The sequence below is a fragment of the Lissotriton helveticus genome, chromosome 8, assembly GCF_964261635.1.
Source record: "Lissotriton helveticus chromosome 8, aLisHel1.1, whole genome shotgun sequence".
Taxonomy (NCBI): Eukaryota; Metazoa; Chordata; class Amphibia; order Caudata; family Salamandridae; genus Lissotriton; species Lissotriton helveticus.
Genome location: NC_136069.1, coordinates 739,707,718 through 739,725,633, shown reverse-complemented (window position 1 = coordinate 739,725,633; position 17,916 = coordinate 739,707,718). Strand labels below are relative to the sequence as shown.

The following is a 17,916-nucleotide window of genomic DNA, read 5'->3' as shown; positions in this document are numbered from 1 at the left end:
GAATGGTTTCAGAGACTCCCAGGAGAGTGGATTCCGTAGAAAAACCAGAACGAAAACCAGATTGTGAAGGGTGTAAGATATTGTGAGATTCAATGAAGCTAGTAAGTTGTTTATTTATATGCTTTTCCAGAATCTTAGAGTAGACTGGAAGAAGCGAGATTTGCCGGAAGTTGGCGGGATTATTTGGATCCGCATTGGCCTTTTTCAGCAACGGTACGACCATTGCATGTTTCCATGAGTTAGGGACCTTGGCCTCCCTTAAAGATGTATTCAGTAAATCCATGATGAGCTTTAGAAAAGAAGGGTCTAGGGTTAGCAAAATTGAAGGAGGGAAGGGATCCAGAGGGGAACCAGATTTGATACTTTTCACTATGTCATGTAATGTGGAAAGGGTCAAGGGGTCCCAGGCCGTAATCTCCGCAACTGCCGACTGAAGGACATCTGACGTAGTAGATGTAGTGGATTCAGAGACAAAGGGAACGTTAGAGCGGCCAAAGTCAGCATATATACTCTCGATTTTAGAGACAAAAAGGTCAGCTAAAGAGTCACATTGTGCTTTATCTAGGCATGGGACCTTGGGTTGACTAGTGGCACCAGAGATTTCCTGCACTACCTTAAACAAGGCTTTAGGACGATTTTGAGCATTTAAGATGGAAGAGTTAACATATTCAGTTCTGGCTGTCTTGCAGAGGGTATGGTATTTTGTTAAAGCAGCTTTATACTGTAGTTTAGCTTGTGGATCATACTCAGAGCGCCACTTCCGCTCAAGATGTTTACAGCTGTTTTTTTCTTTTTTTGGATAGTCATTGAACCATGGCGCAGGCGGGTGATGTATATTAACCCCTTCGACGCTCATGACGAGCCCAGCTCGTCATGGAGTCTCCATTGATTTCAATGGAAATTCAATGGTCCTCCTAGCACACCCCTTAGCATCCAAGTGGTTAAATGTCTGCTTTCGAAGAGGAAGACAAATGTCAGCAGCAGACGTAAACCAGCGATGAATAACGTCCACTTGATCAGTGCTACTGACCTTAGTAAGGGGCATAGAATCTGATAAAACAGAATTGAATTTATTAGAATCCAATTTCTTCCAATTGCGGGTCACTCCGGGTTTAGGAGCAGTTACTGATTGGTTAAGAGATTGATCGAACGAAATAGAGAATTCTACCACAAAGTGGTCAGACCACCGGATAGGTAAGGGGAGCTTGCATGATACTGCATCCAAATTAGATAAAATAGGGTCAAGCAAATTACCCGCCTTATGAGTAGGGCCTGAGTTGTGTAGGGTAATATTCATGGCCACTAAATCAGACAGTAAATTAGTACTGATGGGGCAGGTTGCATCATTAAAATGAATGTTAAGATCACCAACAATAAGAAAGTTGGTCGCCCTCAGTAGTAGAGGAGCTAAACATTCAGAAAGAGATGAGGCCCAGAAAGTGGCAGGGCCAGGGGGGCGGTAAATCAAAGCGCCTGTAAGTGTAAGATTGGGGGATAGAAGTATCTTAAACAGCCCAGCCTCACAGTTAGGAATCACAATATCCTCCCATTTACAAGAAAGTGTTCATTTAAAAACAATGGCTATTCCCCCCCCCCTCCTTACCCTTTCTATTACTACCCTTGTAGGTGTAATTATCGGGAAGGGCGGCAGCAATATCAGGACCAGAGTGGTCCGTCAGCCAGGTCTCCGTGAGGAATAAGGCATCGGGTTGGGAGGAACAGATAAGATCGAAAACGTCTCTGCTGTGCTTAGGGAGGGGCCTGCAATTGAGACTGATGAAGTTAAAAGTCTGTGAGGGGAGTATCAGAATTGATTTACATAAAAAATTAGATGCCGAGATGTCTAATGTTGATGGAAGAGCAGAGAGGAGCAGCGAACAATCTGGGCAGGTCAGGGGCGTATGCTGTGGGCAGAGGGGAGTATCAAAAGAACATTGGGGTGGCCTAAGGGACAGGAGAATATTTTTAGAGTATGTTAGCCTAGAATTTGCGCACGTTGGGGCATAAGGGGTGGCCCTGGGCCGCGTACAGTCACGGACGGGCGCAGACGGGCAGGACTCTGGCACGACTCTGGCGCGCCATCGTCGCACCCGCTGCGCGCGTCCGCTGCGCGTTGCCCAACACATCGGTTAAATAGGGAGGCGGCAGCAGGATGACTAGACCGCACCCCCCGCTTCTGCCGGAAGTGAATAGGGATAGTAAGACCTCCCTCCACACCACGAGCACGGCTCGGGGAGGAACGGGGAGTGGTAGCGCAGAGAATAAGGTGACTGTCAGCAATCGACACACACTATTTCTAAAAGCAAGCAGTTTTAAAAACACACGAGTGCAGGCACCCGAAGATGTGCCCCCTTGCTCTCTCACAGCAGCGTCACACACCCTGGAGCCATTATGCACAAGATTGACTATTTACAATTATAATTAAGATAGCGCGGTCCGAGCACCTAAATCGTGCCCCCCACGAATTGTTTACACAGCGCGGTGTGAGCACATAGATCGTGTCCCCCGCAATCAAGTCGTTAAATGTGGCTCAGTTACACAGCAGTACACGTACCCTTATTAGTAGGTCTGGAGCCTGACACTCTCCTGCGTTAAATAGGGAGGCGGCGGTAGGATGACTAAACCTCACACCCCCGCTTCCGCCGGAAGTGAATAGGGATAGTAAGACCTCCCTCCACACCACGAGCACGGCTCGGGGAGGAACGGGGAGTGGTAGAGCAGAGAATAAGGTGACTGTCAGCAATCGACACACACTATTTCTAAAAGCAAGCAGTTTTAAAAACACACGAGTGCAGGCACCCGAAGATGTGCCCCCTTGCTCTCTCACAGCAGCGTCACACACCCTGGAGCCATTATGCACAAGATTGACTATTTACAATTATAATTAAGATAGCGCGGTCCGAGCACCTAAATCGTGCCCCCCACGAATTGTTTACACAGCGCGGTGTGAGCACATAGATTGTGCCCCCCGCAATCAAGTCGTTAAATGTGGCTCAGTTACACAGCAGTACACGTACCCTTATTAGTAGGTCTGGAGCCTGACACTCTCCTGCGTTAAATAGGGAGGCGGCGGTAGGATGACTAAACCTCACACCCCCGCTTCCGCCGGAAGTGAATAGGGATAGTAAGACCTCCCTCCACACCACGAGCACGGCTCGGGGAGGAACGGGGAGTGGTAGAGCAGAGAATAAGGTGACTGTCAGCAATCGACACACACTATTTCTAAAAGCAAGCAGTTTTAAAAACACACGAGTGCAGGCACCCGAAGATGTGCCCCCTTGCTCTCTCACAGCAGCGTCACACACCCTGGAGCCATTATGCACAAGATTGACTATTTACAATTATAATTAAGATAGCGCGGTCCGAGCACCTAAATCGTGCCCCCCACGAATTGTTTACACAGCGCGGTGTGAGCACATAGATCGTGCCCCCCGCAATCAAGTCGTTAAATGTGGCTCAGTTACACAGCAGTACACATACCCTTGTTAGTACATATGGCCCTATGTCTTTATTTTTGAGGAAGTCTTACATCATCAGGTTGATGCAATGGGCCAAACACAGGACCCTGAAATAGCATTTGTTTGACATGACTTGACCATGTTACTGCCATTGTCTGTGGCAACTATTATAATTTAAAGACCTCTGGGTTGCAGCCATTCATACACATTGCTGTAGAATTCCTCCAAGATATTTACAGCTGTATGTGATTTCTCCATCATGACCATGGCCACTGTTTCATGCCGCTAAATGCTCTTAAAACTTTCTTGAGGGCCAAGACCTAAAGATATCTTTTGCTTTACCCCTGCAAAAGAGATCCAGTGTGCAGTGATGCATATGTAATCATTCGCCTGACAACTGGTCCACATATCTGTTGTTAGGTCGATGGTGTGAACAATACTTTGCTGCACAACTTGTCCTACCAACTGCAGCACATTGTGTTCCAGAGCTGAAACAACCACTATGGCAAAATAGGTTTTACTTGGTACCTTCCATTTTAAGCAGATGGCTGCCACAAATTCTAGGAATCCCACTCCTTCCACACAAAAAAAGAGAGGAGGTCAAGAGCTATCATGTTTGCCATTTTCCCATTGTATAAACGTGCAGTTGGGTGGGCTTTGCTCGTAGAGGTCCTCCTGCCTAAAAATGCCTGTAAAGTAGTGTGGATTTTCTTTGTTTCTTGGGGCACTGATACAGGCACCTTTTGAGAAGTAGATGCTAGTGGTGACTCAGTTGGCACGGTGGTGGTGGGGTAGGCACTGTAGGCCATATTGCCTCCATCATCTCACTATGAGTCCTCTTGTGCCATTGTGAAGTCCCTGAGATGAGTGAATCTGCTGGCACACTGCTAGGGACAGGGCTGCTTTGCATGAAAATGTCACCCTCTTCTTTCTCATCATCACCTTCTACTGTGATTGGAATTGTATGATATTCCCACCACGACCACATTCAGCAATTTTTTTAAGGTGCTTCTCCCACCTGATTCTATGGTGTTTTTAATATGGGTATTCTGGCCTCCATTGTCATAATGTGTACCAGGCTTACTACAACAAACATTTGAGTGGTTAATGGTGCACACTGCAATATGCACCCCCTCTTTCCTACCTATAAACAAGTCCCAAATTGGGGAGGAGGACTTTTTTTACCATGTCACTGCCAATGCCTGGAGAAAGGTAGAGTTAGGTGGGCATGTTGTTGATTGCCTCTCTCCTTCTCCTGAGGCAGGGATTGGTTCAGGTCTCACCAGGGGCTTTTCTAATATGGGAGCTGGTGGTGTGCTATCTGTGCCACATCCCTAGGAGCAATTCAATAGCAATGTCAGATTCCTTTGTGTTAACTTCCACCATTACTACCTCTTCAACCTCATCGTCCTCTTAATCCCCTTCCATAAGTCTAAGTCTTTCTGGAACTTTTCTTTTCTCGTGCCTCTCCAGTTGTCTCCTGGACTCTGCCGAGGTCAACTCCATGTCCCTAACATCATCATCAGAAGTGGTGCTTGGGGAAAATGGTGGAGTGGTACCCTGTCTTTCCCTTGCTGGAAATCTGGGAAACAATGATTCTAAAAGGGGAGGTTCTTCCTCGGAAGGAAGATCAATCTCCTGTTCTGCTCCAACATCAGGAAAATGTACTATTGCTGGCTGTGGCTACTGTCCATCTTACTCTGTTTCCTGAAATGATTTTGTACTATTTTGCGAAAGGGACAAATCCAATTCAACATCACTACTCGTTGGTATCGACATGATTGAACTGGCTGCCACACTGACAGACATGGTCCTGGACTTAGGTTGGGGGGATGGTGCTGCTGATGCAGGAGTGCTACTCTCAGCTTGCTCATCAGAGGCCAGTGCGGCAGCCAAAACTTTACTGAAAAAGGTTGCGGTCAGCACGCCAGTGGTGGAAATCTTCTTCTTTTGCTCCCCACTAGCCACTTTCTTGGCAGCACCTTTCTATGGGCCATCTTGAAGCTGTCAGTTGGCAGTGGCACTTAACTTCACAACAAGCTGAAGAGATGACCATGTTGTGTAGTCAGGCACGCGTCACGCCATGCACACGCCTTCTATCCGGCAGTACTCTGGCTGATGTCTCTTCTCATGTGCACCTAAGGGCAAACAAGCAAGAAAAACATCAGTGAAATGTGGCACATTGCAGTTCAAGTAGGAGTACAAACAAACAATATCATTTAGTGTGTTGACATGGCAATAATACAGTCTAACTATCCATTCATAAAACCACACCAACAAACTTTCACTGTGTGTAGTATACTCAGGAAGGATCAGAAAGGGCAACAACAACAACAACAACAACAACAACATACAGATGTAACTTTTTGCTTTATGTGCATCACGTTGCGATATAGCACGCAGGGAGGTGCAGTTGACAATGGAATATTCCTTAGACAATGATTGCTGCTGTGCAGTGCACCTATTTAAGACATGGGGTTGATGCAGATGTTAGGAAAATGGAAAAAAAATTTTAGATCTAAATTTAAAAAAATGCAAATTAAAATACCAATCTCTGAAGATTTTTTCCAAAAGTTTAAATAAATAAAAATTTAAAACATCTAAATAAAAAAAAGTAAAATAAAAATTAAATTAAAACATACAACAGCAAAAATTTAAAACTAAAACTACTCAAATTCAATACATTGCATATGAATGGACCATTGCATCCTGGGCACACCCTATTCTTTTCTATTTTAACAACTATCACCTCTCCATTTTAAGGTGATACCTGGAGTATATGGCAGTTTTTTAATCTTTAACACCCCAGGCCATTTCTCATAAGAGCTCCCTGAAAAACGGTTGAGCACACCCTGGCCATCTGAACCAATCAAACACTCACACCCAGTCAACAGATCTGGGTTTAATCCATCACCGTTCTTTAGCCCACTCTACCACCCCAGTTCAGACATGGCCATATACAAATCAGTCTGACCCTGTGCCTCATGGGAACAGTCCAGCCCGAACTGCCAAGCCATGCCTTCCCTGGACCGGAAACAAGCTTCCTAGGACCGGTTTCTCGCATTTCAGTCGTCTTCAGCCAGGCTTGCATGAATCCAGTGGCAAAGTGAGCAAGGGACTCACGTCTGAGCATACCCTGCCAACTTATGGCGAACAAAGCAGTACAAAAGGGGGTGGTGATGGACGGAGCATCTGAACCAATCAAATACACACACCCAGTCAACAGATCTGTTTTATCCATCACCGTTCTTTAGCCCACTTTGCCACCCCAGTTCACACATAGCCATATGCAAAGGTACAAGGCTGGATGCTACTCTCTCGGCAATACCCTATCACCCTATTGTTAATGAGCCTGTGGAGGGCAGGCTCATTGGACCTATTCGGCCCACTATTCCCCATATGTCTGAAAGCGGGAAACTAGACATAGTGGGCTCCTCAGTAGTGATTAATTGTTCAACCCAAGCATCCTCTGAATCTCAAATCACTCTAAATATTGGGCATATAGGACAAGAGGCAACTGAAGGGGTCAGGACCTCAAGTGCGACCTGTAATCCGCCTTATGGGGTGCGGGCAGTGCAGGTAGCCCAGGTGATCCCATCTCGATTGGCATCATTTTTACAGGGGCGTTTACCTGATATACCCGTCTTAATTATTCCCATAAACCCTCAAGCTGGCAGCCAGGAGACCATAGACTTGCCCCCGGATTCAGCACCTTTGGCGACAGTACTAGTGGGGGTCCCACCAATCACACAGGGGTGTAAGGAGAGCAAAATGGGCTTGATTCATAAGGTTACTCACTGGTGCAATTCCAATATTGTAAATGGACATCGGCTATCCAGGGTCATCATCATGGCCAGAAGAGTGGGCTGGGTGCGATATAGGCTGGGGAAAAACACCAAGGGGGACTGTGTGATAATTAACTTGAGACATCCTGCCATAGTCAATGCGATGTTAGACTGACCTCAGGGGTAGCTCTGAAACATGGATTAGAATTACCTCCCTTCAGTATTTTATCCCCTGCCAATACTTCTTCCTTGAATAGTTCCTGGCTTCAGGTACCAAGGACGCACAAGTCAACCCACATTAACAACTCAAGATCAGTCTTACCTCTAACCAATAGATTTGAGCCCCTGTAGGCTTGATGGTGTAAATTGACAACCATTATTTGAGGTAGAGCCGCAGGATAAAATACCCCTGGACCCGGCTGTTATTATTATTCCTTCACCCGGGAAACTTGACTCTGCTCCTCCATCTACTCCAGTCACTTGTTCAACACTTACTAGTGCTTCTCCATCTAGATCAGCCCCTTATAGAGTTCATAATGCTCCTGCAACATGGATGTCAGAGTCTGCTCCCTCTCTTTGCACAGCACCCTCTGGGGTGAGCCCCGACTGCCTGAGGATACTTTTGTGGAATATTGCAGGTTTATGAACAATAAGAGAAGATGTCCTTTGGCTGGGGACTCTTGAGGGTGGTTATCTGATTGCCCTACAAGAAACCTGGGATACCGGTGAGCATTTTTGCTTGGATTGGTTTTCTTTGTTGGTCGGGCATGCAATTCCCTCGACATCGGGAGTTGCCGGGGGTGGTCTTCTTTTATAGGTTTCTCTTGATCTAGGATGCCAGACAAGACAATTAGAGTGTCAGTCTCCCCACATGTTAGTGGTAGTCTTTTAGGAATCACTACCCATTATTAGTAGTTAACTTTTACAATTCTTTCACCATATCTTCCGCAATAGAATATCTAGCGGCTATGGAGGTTTTTCTCGATACATACAGAATGAGTAAACACTCCTATTTTGATATCGTAATCATAGGTGATTTTAACATCCACATATGCAATTCCAACTTTGTCTCTAATAAGGCTCATGGGGAACTCCTCCAATCAACTACACATTTTAAACATGCAGAATCAGGCACATTTTTAGAAGGTTTTTTTTTAGTAAACAATCTGTATTGTCTAGAGCAAACTGGGGAGAATACTCCTATCCCCACTTTCACCAGGAGAGGATGCAATAGTATTATTGATTCTATAATGATCTCTGGATCCTTAGCTCCAGCAGTCTACAAATTAAGCGTCCTTTGGAGCAATTACGGTGACCATAATCCCCTCATGCTTGAACTACTTTACTTAGGTGCCTTTATTAAAGTAGAGAGTAGGGGTATATCAAATTATGATATTAGCACCAAGGACCAATCAACGCGACTGAAGTGGGGGAAGGTAGTTCCGGAAAGGTTTTTAGATAATCTGTATGCGGAGTGTGCAGTGGAGGTATCAGCAAGCATGGACACCAACGCGAAGGATAGAGCAGTTTTAGAGGCCTATGAAATAATAACTAATTGGATTGCCATTAACCTAACTGTCCCATCTAAGAGGGAGGGACCTAAGGCAAAGAGGTGGTTCAACGGCACCTGCTCTACTGCGCATAAGAAGTTAAAGTTGGCTCTTAAACAAACGCTGAGGGACGACAGTGAGATCAGGGCCTGTAGGAGGGTCTATGAGCATGCAGTCCAGGAGGAGAAGACATCCATCAGGGAAAAGGCCTAAGAGGACCTTGGTCAAGCGAGCATACTCGCAGACAGCAATAAATTCTGAGCGATGGTTAAATACCCGGTTTTCTTTACACTGTAACACTGGCACAGATTTTATCGTAGCCCCTGAAAGGTGGATTGAGTTTTTGGGGCGTATGTATAGTGGCGATGAACTGAAAGGATCGCAGTCTCAAGGGAGCCTAGCTTAGGTCTAGTGCCCCTCAATTTTAACATAGCTGAGGTACATAGAGCCATCCTTGCTACATCTGGAGGAAATGCGCCAGGCCCGAATGGGGTGCCAGATGACTTGTATAAGGCAGACCCTCAGGTCTGGGAAACAATACTGGCACAGGTTTTTAATGCTGCTAACATTTGTGGCTTTCCTCCTTTGTGGGTGAAGGCCATCATTATTCCTATTTTTAAAAAGGGCGTCAACGGTTGATCCTGCCTGTTACTGACTCATCTCGCTCTTGAACTCAGCAGCTAAAATCATGGGGAAGGTGAATTTAAATCATCTGTCATCGTGGCTAGAAGATTTTAATGTCATCAGCGACTTACAGTATGGGACGCTTGACCAATGGATTAATCTGAATTTGGCGGTTGAGAGCTGCACCAAAGAGGGGTACCCTGCACATGAGATTTATGGATTTCACATCAGCTTTCGACCATGTTAATCGATCCAAACTGTGGTAGATTTTGGGGCAGCTGAGTATAGAACCATTTCTGGTGCATTTTTTACATTCTGACAATAATACGTCAGCAGCAAGAAGGTGTAAAGAAGATGGTAGCATGACAGACTCCTTGGAAGTTAAGCGAGGGGTCCACCAGGGGTGCGTCTTGGCCCCTCTGTTGTTTACACTTTATATAAATAAATGATGGGATCTCCTCTAAGGCAGTACTAAAGACATCCCAAGAGTGGGGACGAAATTGATGGCTGCACTTTTAGTATGCAGATGATGCAGTACTCTTTACAAGGACCGCTGTAGGCCTTCAAAACCTTTTAAATGTTTTTATTGAGTTCATGGTGTCACTTGACCTAGCCACCAATTTTCCAAAATCTCATACCACGACTATGGGTAGTAAAACAGCTGCTAACTGCAAGTTTTATTGTAAGAAGGCAGAGCTGTCGAAGTGTCCTTCCCTTAATTTGGGGCATTGTTTGATAACCATGAGACCTGGACCGCACAAAGAAAGCAAAAAAAGAACATATTGGCCAGCGCAGTTGGGTCTGTGAGGGAGTTTTCTAAATGGGTGGGGTCTGAACCAATAACTGCTCTACTTAAGGTGTACAAAGAAAAATGTATCCCCATGGCCACATATGGGTGTGATGTATGGGGTTATAAGGATGTGAGGGACATCCAGGAGGATGAAAACAAATGTATGCATAACCTTTTTGCGATCCCCTCACCTCCCACCCCACAAGAATTGTCTAACCTGAGCCTTGCCTCCAGCAGCAGTAAAATACTCACAGTAAGTCACCTCACACAAAGCTGTTTGCCTACCACTCTGTTCTTGCTGTCGGTGATCTAGAAGAGGCAGGCAGGTGAAAATACACGCACGCCTTGGGGAGGAAGTCACGCTCTAGGGGCATGTTGAACCCGTGCTAGGTGTGTAGTATGTGGCGCTGGCCCGCACCACAGTCGATTTTGGTGGCCATATTGGGTGGATATGTTTGTCAGGAATGACGTGTAAAAAGTGGGGGCGACATCTATGAGAGGCTCAGAGTGAGATCTGCACCCAGGTAACGAAGTCTCGCCCACGGGGCGTATTAAACCAGGGGGAGGTACATTGTATGTAGCGCTGTGCTGCACTATATCAAAATTTGTTGGCCATAATGGGCAGATACGCTCGTTAGAAAAAACGTGTCTAATAGGGTGCCCTCTTTGAGAGGCTAAAAGTGTAGTATGGGAATTGATTTGACTGGTATGTGGTATTAAATGTGAAGTCTGAGTAAGTTTATAAATAAAAAACGGGGGGACTTCCTTTGATGATAGAGAATTGGCCTGGGGCACAGTAAGTGGGTGTTGATCTAACACATCTGGGCAAACTGTTATGTGTGGCAACTACAGTGCTATTAGCTAGCATGTGGTAGTCATTCAGATACATACAGTTGGCAGTGTCATGTAGTGGTGTTCAAGTTAGAAAGTCAAGGGATGTTTCATTTGTCAGATCTACCCAGGGTATCCCATCATTCAAACCTGATGAGATGCTCTTTAGACGAAAGACCCAGGGTTTCTTTTTGTCTGAAGAGTGTACTGGTTGCCCAACTGGTATTTGCTTCAATGACGGTCCATCTCATACTGTCAGGGGTGTGGTTCATCTCAAAACAATGACTCAGTAGTTTTGTATGTGTCTTCCGGCACCATGTAGTACTCCTGTGTTCCCCTATTCTAAGTTTGATGGGTTATGTAGTCGTCATTAAATATATGCAGTTTTTAGTGTTGCAATAGGCATGTCTCCTTTGTTGCCAGGGTCTCGCCAGACCCAGGTCAACATACTGAGCAGCTACTGCACGGGTGGTGACCCTCAACCAGGGGCAGTGCCCATAAAGTTGTTTGTCCTGTTGTTGTTGTTTTTGGGCGTGTATGGACCAGGAGATCTTTGAAATTCTGGGTTCGTTTGAATGCAAAGAGCGGGATCGGCCCTGGAGTGAAAGAGCCTGTTTCCAGAATTCTTCAATGTTTTTTAATCGCTTTTTGGATTTTATTTGCATTGGGGGTGAATGTGGTCACACACGTCATGGGTTCTGTCTTGGGTCTGTCCCTGACTTCTAAAAGTGCCTCTCTGTTGTTATTCTTGGTCTGTTTGTGAGCCTGACATATGATCTTGTGTTTCTCAATTTTATTTAAGGTGTCATAGTTCCTGCAAAGGCACAGAAATTGTCTTACATGGTACAAAAGACAATGGTCCTAGACCTTTCTTTTCAATGATATTGATGGAGCGAGCTTCAGAAAAATATTTTGTTTTGACTCGCAAAGTTAAACTTCCATAATAAAATAATCGTATTAATCAGCATGAAGTGTAATTTACTAATCAACCTAGATTAAAATGCATACACGACATAAGGGACTAATATGTGTGCTCTATGTTGCAACTGCAAGTATGTGAAAAATAATAAGCTAACCTTGTCTATTGTCTTTGTCAGTATTAAATGCGGCTGTTTAACTAATGGCATGTGCTTATTTGTGTTTGCTTATGTTATGTCTTTATGTGGCACAAGCTCGAGAAGAATTTCGAGTAAAAACTAATCACAAATGCTGCTAAAATGCTTTGGCTAGGTAACATTTATTAACGGGTTAATAAGTAGCAAAGGAGGGTGGGTAACAGAATGAACTCTAATTCTTTCATTAATTGATGTCTTGTGTTTGTTTATACATTAGTTTTCGGTTGAGCCTAAGAAAATGGCTGGCAGTGCTACAGAATATGAAACTTGACCAGAGTGAAGCCTTCACTCATGCGCAGACGAAAGAGCTTTTTGCTGAACAATCAACGTTTAATGCAGAAGCAATTTTGGTCGAGTTGAATGTGTTCTTGGTGTCATTTCCAAGGACAGGATGTGGCAGGGCCTGCCAAGATTAGGAAGTAAAGTTTTGTGCTCGGACGAATGTATCTTTCTTGAGGAAGCAAAAAGGATGGAGAAACTAAGAACAATAAGGGCTATGATGAGGCCTCGGACTTGGTCAGGAGTGTATGACCTAGTGGTGGTCTGACATGGCTCAGCCAATTGAAAGTTCGGATTTCCAGAAAGAATGTGTGATAAAGATACTTTAGCTAGTCAGAAAAGGTATAAAAACTGTCCCCTTTGGCAGGAGGGTGCTTCTCGCTTTCCGATTCCTGAGGGGCGTGACGTACTGAACGACTTTTGGAGCACGTAAGGATAATAGGGTTAAATGACTTTCCCTTTAAGGGGAGCGAGTTTTAGACAGGGAAGTTAGGGCTTAGGTGATGGAAACTGTTTATTCATCTTTAACAATGCTAATTGATTTGCTTGGAAATGTCAATCTAATTTGCTGTTCCTCAATTAAAAGCTGCTAATTTTATGCTAATAAAGAGAAACTTTTAAAAATGCACTTTTTTGAATAAATAGTTAATAAATAAGATTTTTGAAACGACAAGCTGGTCTTGTTTATTCATGGTCTTGTTACCATCAGCAGATCCATTTGCCTTAGTGACTTAATTAAAGAATAAGAAATTCAAAAATCATGGTAAAATCATTATACTGCAGTTGTATATAAATATGTAAATATATTGTGAATAGGTTCTGATTAATTAGGTCACATGATTCATTTGCCCAAAAATATGTCCCGTTAGTTTATGGGCCTTGTGAATGTTTATGATTAATGGTGAGTATTGTGGAGTTGGGTAACGTTGCTGAGACATATTTTCTATAGGGGCGCTGGATCAATATGAATCAAACCTACAATAGTTATTGAAGAACAGTTTCTTGATCATGCACACTGTTAGCTCACAGTATTCAATACAATCAATATACTAAATTGCAACAACCAAAAATGTGTCCAAAATAAAAAGGGTTTATTCCATCATGATCAAATCAACCGTAGATTTCTTAGTAGATGTCTTGCTGCAAAAAAGAGAAAGGTGGGAGGGAGGTTGCTCCAGTGGAACATGCGAGCAGAGAGAATGCTCTAGTGTTGGAGGGGTGAAAAAAGATTTCCAGATGGTGTGATAAGAAGTATTTACAATTATTCATATGTTGGACTGATGAACAAATCCCAGTCTTTTGTAGCCTGGCCACTTTTAGACAATCAAAATTCCTTTACATTCAATTTCGAAATACACGGATATTATCATACCATCTGGAAATCTTTTTTCATCCCTTCAACACTAGAGCACACTCTCTTTCCGCACGTTCCACTGGAGCAACATCCCTACCACCTTTCTCGTTTTTGTCCTTTGCGGTAAGAAATCTACTGTTGATTTAATCATGATGGAATAAACCCTTGTTCTTTTGGACAAATTTTGGTTGCTGTACTTTAGTATATTGATTGTATTGACTGCTGTGAACTAACAGTGTGCATGCTCAAGAAACTGTTCTTCAATAACTATTGTAAGGTTTGACTCATAATCATTGAAAAAACAGGTCTAGGACCATTGTCTTTTGTACGACATTGAATCCAGGTCCACGACCATCATTGGGTCACTCCATTTTCGTACTGGAAATTGTCCTACAGGCAGGTTGTCGCTCAGGTCATTAGGGTGATGGCATTCATTTGTGAGAAGACTATTCCTATCTGTCGGTTTTCTGTAGTTGATTGTGTGAAGAATTCATTCATGTAGGGAGATTTTCAGGTCTAGAAATGGAATACTTTTTTAGATCTGCTCCCTGAGAATTTAAGGAATGGGTCAAGGGTATTGATCAATTCACTGAACTCCTTGCAAAGGTTCATCCTCTCCTTTCCAAAATAAGAGGATGTCGTTGATGTAGCGACACCACATCACAATGTGGGTTCTATATGGGTTGTTATCCCCTAGGATAAATTTGGCTTCAAAATTCGCCATGTAGAGGCAAACCAAACTATGAGCGAAAGTCCTTCCCCTGCTGGTGCCTTGAACCTGATGGTAAATCTGTTTGTGAAAGGCAAAGAATTTCTCTTTTAAAGCAAGGGAAGCACACTTGCAGATGAAAGAGATGGGGGTGTCATTTGGCCAGGGATCAATGTTCTGTAGTATTGATTCCAATACTTTCAGGGTGGCGTCTTGGGGGATGTTCCTATAGAGTGCCTCTACATCAAGGGTGACTAAGAGGCTGATGGTTGCAGGTTCATTGAAGTTCTTGATCAAGCTGAGGACTTCTGTCGTGTCTCTGGGGTAAGTTGGATTTTCTGTGACTAGAGGGCGTAGAAAAAAGTCACAGAACTTGCTTAACGGTTCTAGGAGGGCATCGATCCCTGAGTCAATGGGGCGCCCAGGTGGGGGATTGGTTCCCTTGTGGATCTTAGGTAAGGGATAGTAGTAGGGGATCCTGGGGTCATCATTGACGAGCAATGCAGCTTCCTGTGGGGATATCCATCCTTCTGTTTCTGCCTCGTGAACAAGGCTCTTGATCTTGGTCATCAATCGCGGTGTCGGGTCCTCGTTAATGGGTCGGTAGTATCTGGTGTCATTCAGTTGGTGGCAACACTCAGCTTCGTATGTGTCCACATCCTGGATCACAATAGCGCCACCCTTGTCCGCTGGTTTTAGGATGATGCTTATGTCATCGGTGATGGATTTCAGTGATTTCCTTTCTTCATTGGATATATTGCTAAACGTGTGTCTGGGTGGGATGGCTGTGATTTCCTTCAGGACAGCTTGTTAGAAGGTGAGCACCTCGTTGGGTGTATTGGCGGCTCTAGGGTTGAATTTTGATTTCTTCTTCTGGCCCATCTCGGTGTTCGGGGTCTCTGGGTTATCTTGAAAAAATGCCTTTAGTCTCCCTTTCCAAAATAATTGGTGTAGCTCTTGATGGAGTTTGAACATATCCTCGGGCGGTATTGGAGCAAGGGACAATGGGTTTCGATATGTGCAAGGAAGTAATGACGCTCTGCGTGTTCCTTTGGTTCTGGTAGTTGCTATGACAGTGCAAGGTCCGGTGCAAACAGGTCAGGGGAACAAACCCAACGGAAAACCAGCCCCTGCAAAGGTAAGGAGATGCCACTCCTGTACCATATAATATGAACAAAATCCTGTGCACACGAAAGATTCGAGTAGTCTCCAGGTGGGGACTTGAATTTGAGCAATGTTAACGAAAAGATACACACGATTCGTCTGGTGAAAATGTGGTATTTAATCGTGGAATGAATGTTCAGTACATCCAAGTAGCAAGTAGTTGACAAAATTAGATGAAGCCGACACGCGTTTCGTCACAGCGTGAAGCTTTTTGTTCATATCCTCGGGCGGTGTCGGAACGAAACCCAGGCCCTTCTCCAAGAGCTCGGATTTGCCCTTAGACAATGTTCTTGAGGAAAATATTCACCACTAGCGTCTTTGTCTTGATATCATGCTCCTTCATGTCATTGGTTATGGGTCCTGCCAGTGGACACTCTTCGGTCCTCCTCTTCTTCTTTTTCCTGTTCCTTTGCCCCTCCCTCTGTTGAAAAAAGGGGGGTTCAGGAATGGTTAAATAGAGGTGCCTGTGGTGGGATTCCTTGTGGTATATTCCACATAGATTTTGGCCCCATCTATTGTCCTCGGTACACCTGTGGGTGAAGTGGGTGAGGTGGAAAATTCTGGTACAAAGGTGGCCGATGTTGTCTCTGTGTCCCTCTGTAATTTGGCGTGTAATTCCTGCCCTCATAGCTGGAATCACTGCTGGTTTACCTCGATCTTCCTTAGTGGTTGCTAATCCCATCATCCAACCCTATCTCATTATTCTCGAAGACATAGTCTTCCTTAGTGTAAGGGTAGAATTTCTCTTGGTTGATACGTTTAACATCATTTTGGAGTTTTGTGATCTTCTGTTTAGTGTGGCACTCTTTGTGTTCATTCATTTCCTCATTTATTTCTGCCAAACGTGATTTGAACAATGTGATGGAGATGCCAGCTATTAAGCCATTCAGCTAATGTGATCTGAATCAAAAGTTAATCAGAAATGAAATGTAGCATACACATCAGTGAACCTTCCTCTGGAATCACAGGTAGCTTGCTTGTTGCAGGAGGACAAGCTGTGTCTATTGCAGAATAGGTTCTTTCTGTGGTGAGACAGCTGCAATAAGTGCTGAGTAGGTATAATCAATGCATCCAGGAAGCAAATGGATGTTAGTAAAAGTATAGAAATCCTCTGCCACCCTTTGTTTATCTTTAGTGACTGTGGAATGGCATTACACTGATACAATCTGCTAGTGATGCAACTCAGCTTGTCTGTGAGATTTCTATATTTTCAAACATAACCCTGTGGAAAGGTCCATTGACCATGAAATGGAATCCATTTATTATTTTGAAATGGGTAGGAATAATATGGGAAGTTCCTGCTCCCAGTTTGCAACCACGTCATGTACCACTTCAGAGCAGAAGGAATATCAGTTAATGACTGCTTCCCTGGAAAATGTTTCTCCTTTTCCTGTACATCCTATTTCTCATCCTCAAACAATAGTTATTCAAAAGAATGGGTAAAGCTGCAAAGACATTCACTGACAAAGTGAACACCAAAGTAGTAGTACGGTGCTTCAGTTAATTTCTTATGTGGTCAGCTTGCATGCGATTGGTTGGTGTTATAATAAATATCAACTTCAGTTGGGTGGTAGAGTCCTGAGTCATCATTAGCAGGTGCATTCTACATATTTTGAGCCTTGTTGTGATAGATTTATAAAGGAATTTGTAATGTAACAATATTGGTATATTTTGATCAATTACATTATACATTCATAAAAAGTTGGTAAAGTCACAAGAAATCCTTGAATCTTACTATTTTTCTGTTGGTGTTATTTGGTTCCTCATTGTTTTCTGTGTTGCAGAACCATTGGATAGCCATGTAACTCAGGCCCATATCCCTAATTTTCCTTGGGGAGTAATAGGACAATTACTCTCAATACCAAACTTTAAAAATCTTATTACTAAAACTAAAAGAAACATAAGTTAAGCCAGAAGGTGACCAAGAGTATTTTAGGATATAGATATTCTTAACCACCTAAAGATAACCCTTACAAAGGAGAACTTCAGTCTTTATGATAATGAGAATAATGAAAACAAAATTATTCTTTTCTGCACAACGACTAACCCTAACACTAGCTGGTTGATGAACATCACTTTTAAAGCATGTCTGCCACCTGTTACCCAAATATACACAATTCCCAGGTAGCGCTAAACCTCTAATATACAACTAATGTCTACACAGAAGAAAATTAAGAACTACTATCCACACATAACAATTATGTGCTTTGAAGAGGCAATGGTTGAAACACTCCTTAAAATATATCCTTACACATCA

At 43.7% G+C, this 17,916-nt stretch overlaps 1 protein-coding gene across 3 annotated transcripts in view; it reads left to right on the top strand.

The window, feature by feature from the left end:
* The window catches only part of LOC144772891 (acetylserotonin O-methyltransferase-like), a 667,360-nt gene that overhangs the window by 457,917 nt on the left and 191,527 nt on the right, over nt 1-17,916 (top strand). The gene's annotated exons all lie outside the window — the stretch shown is intronic.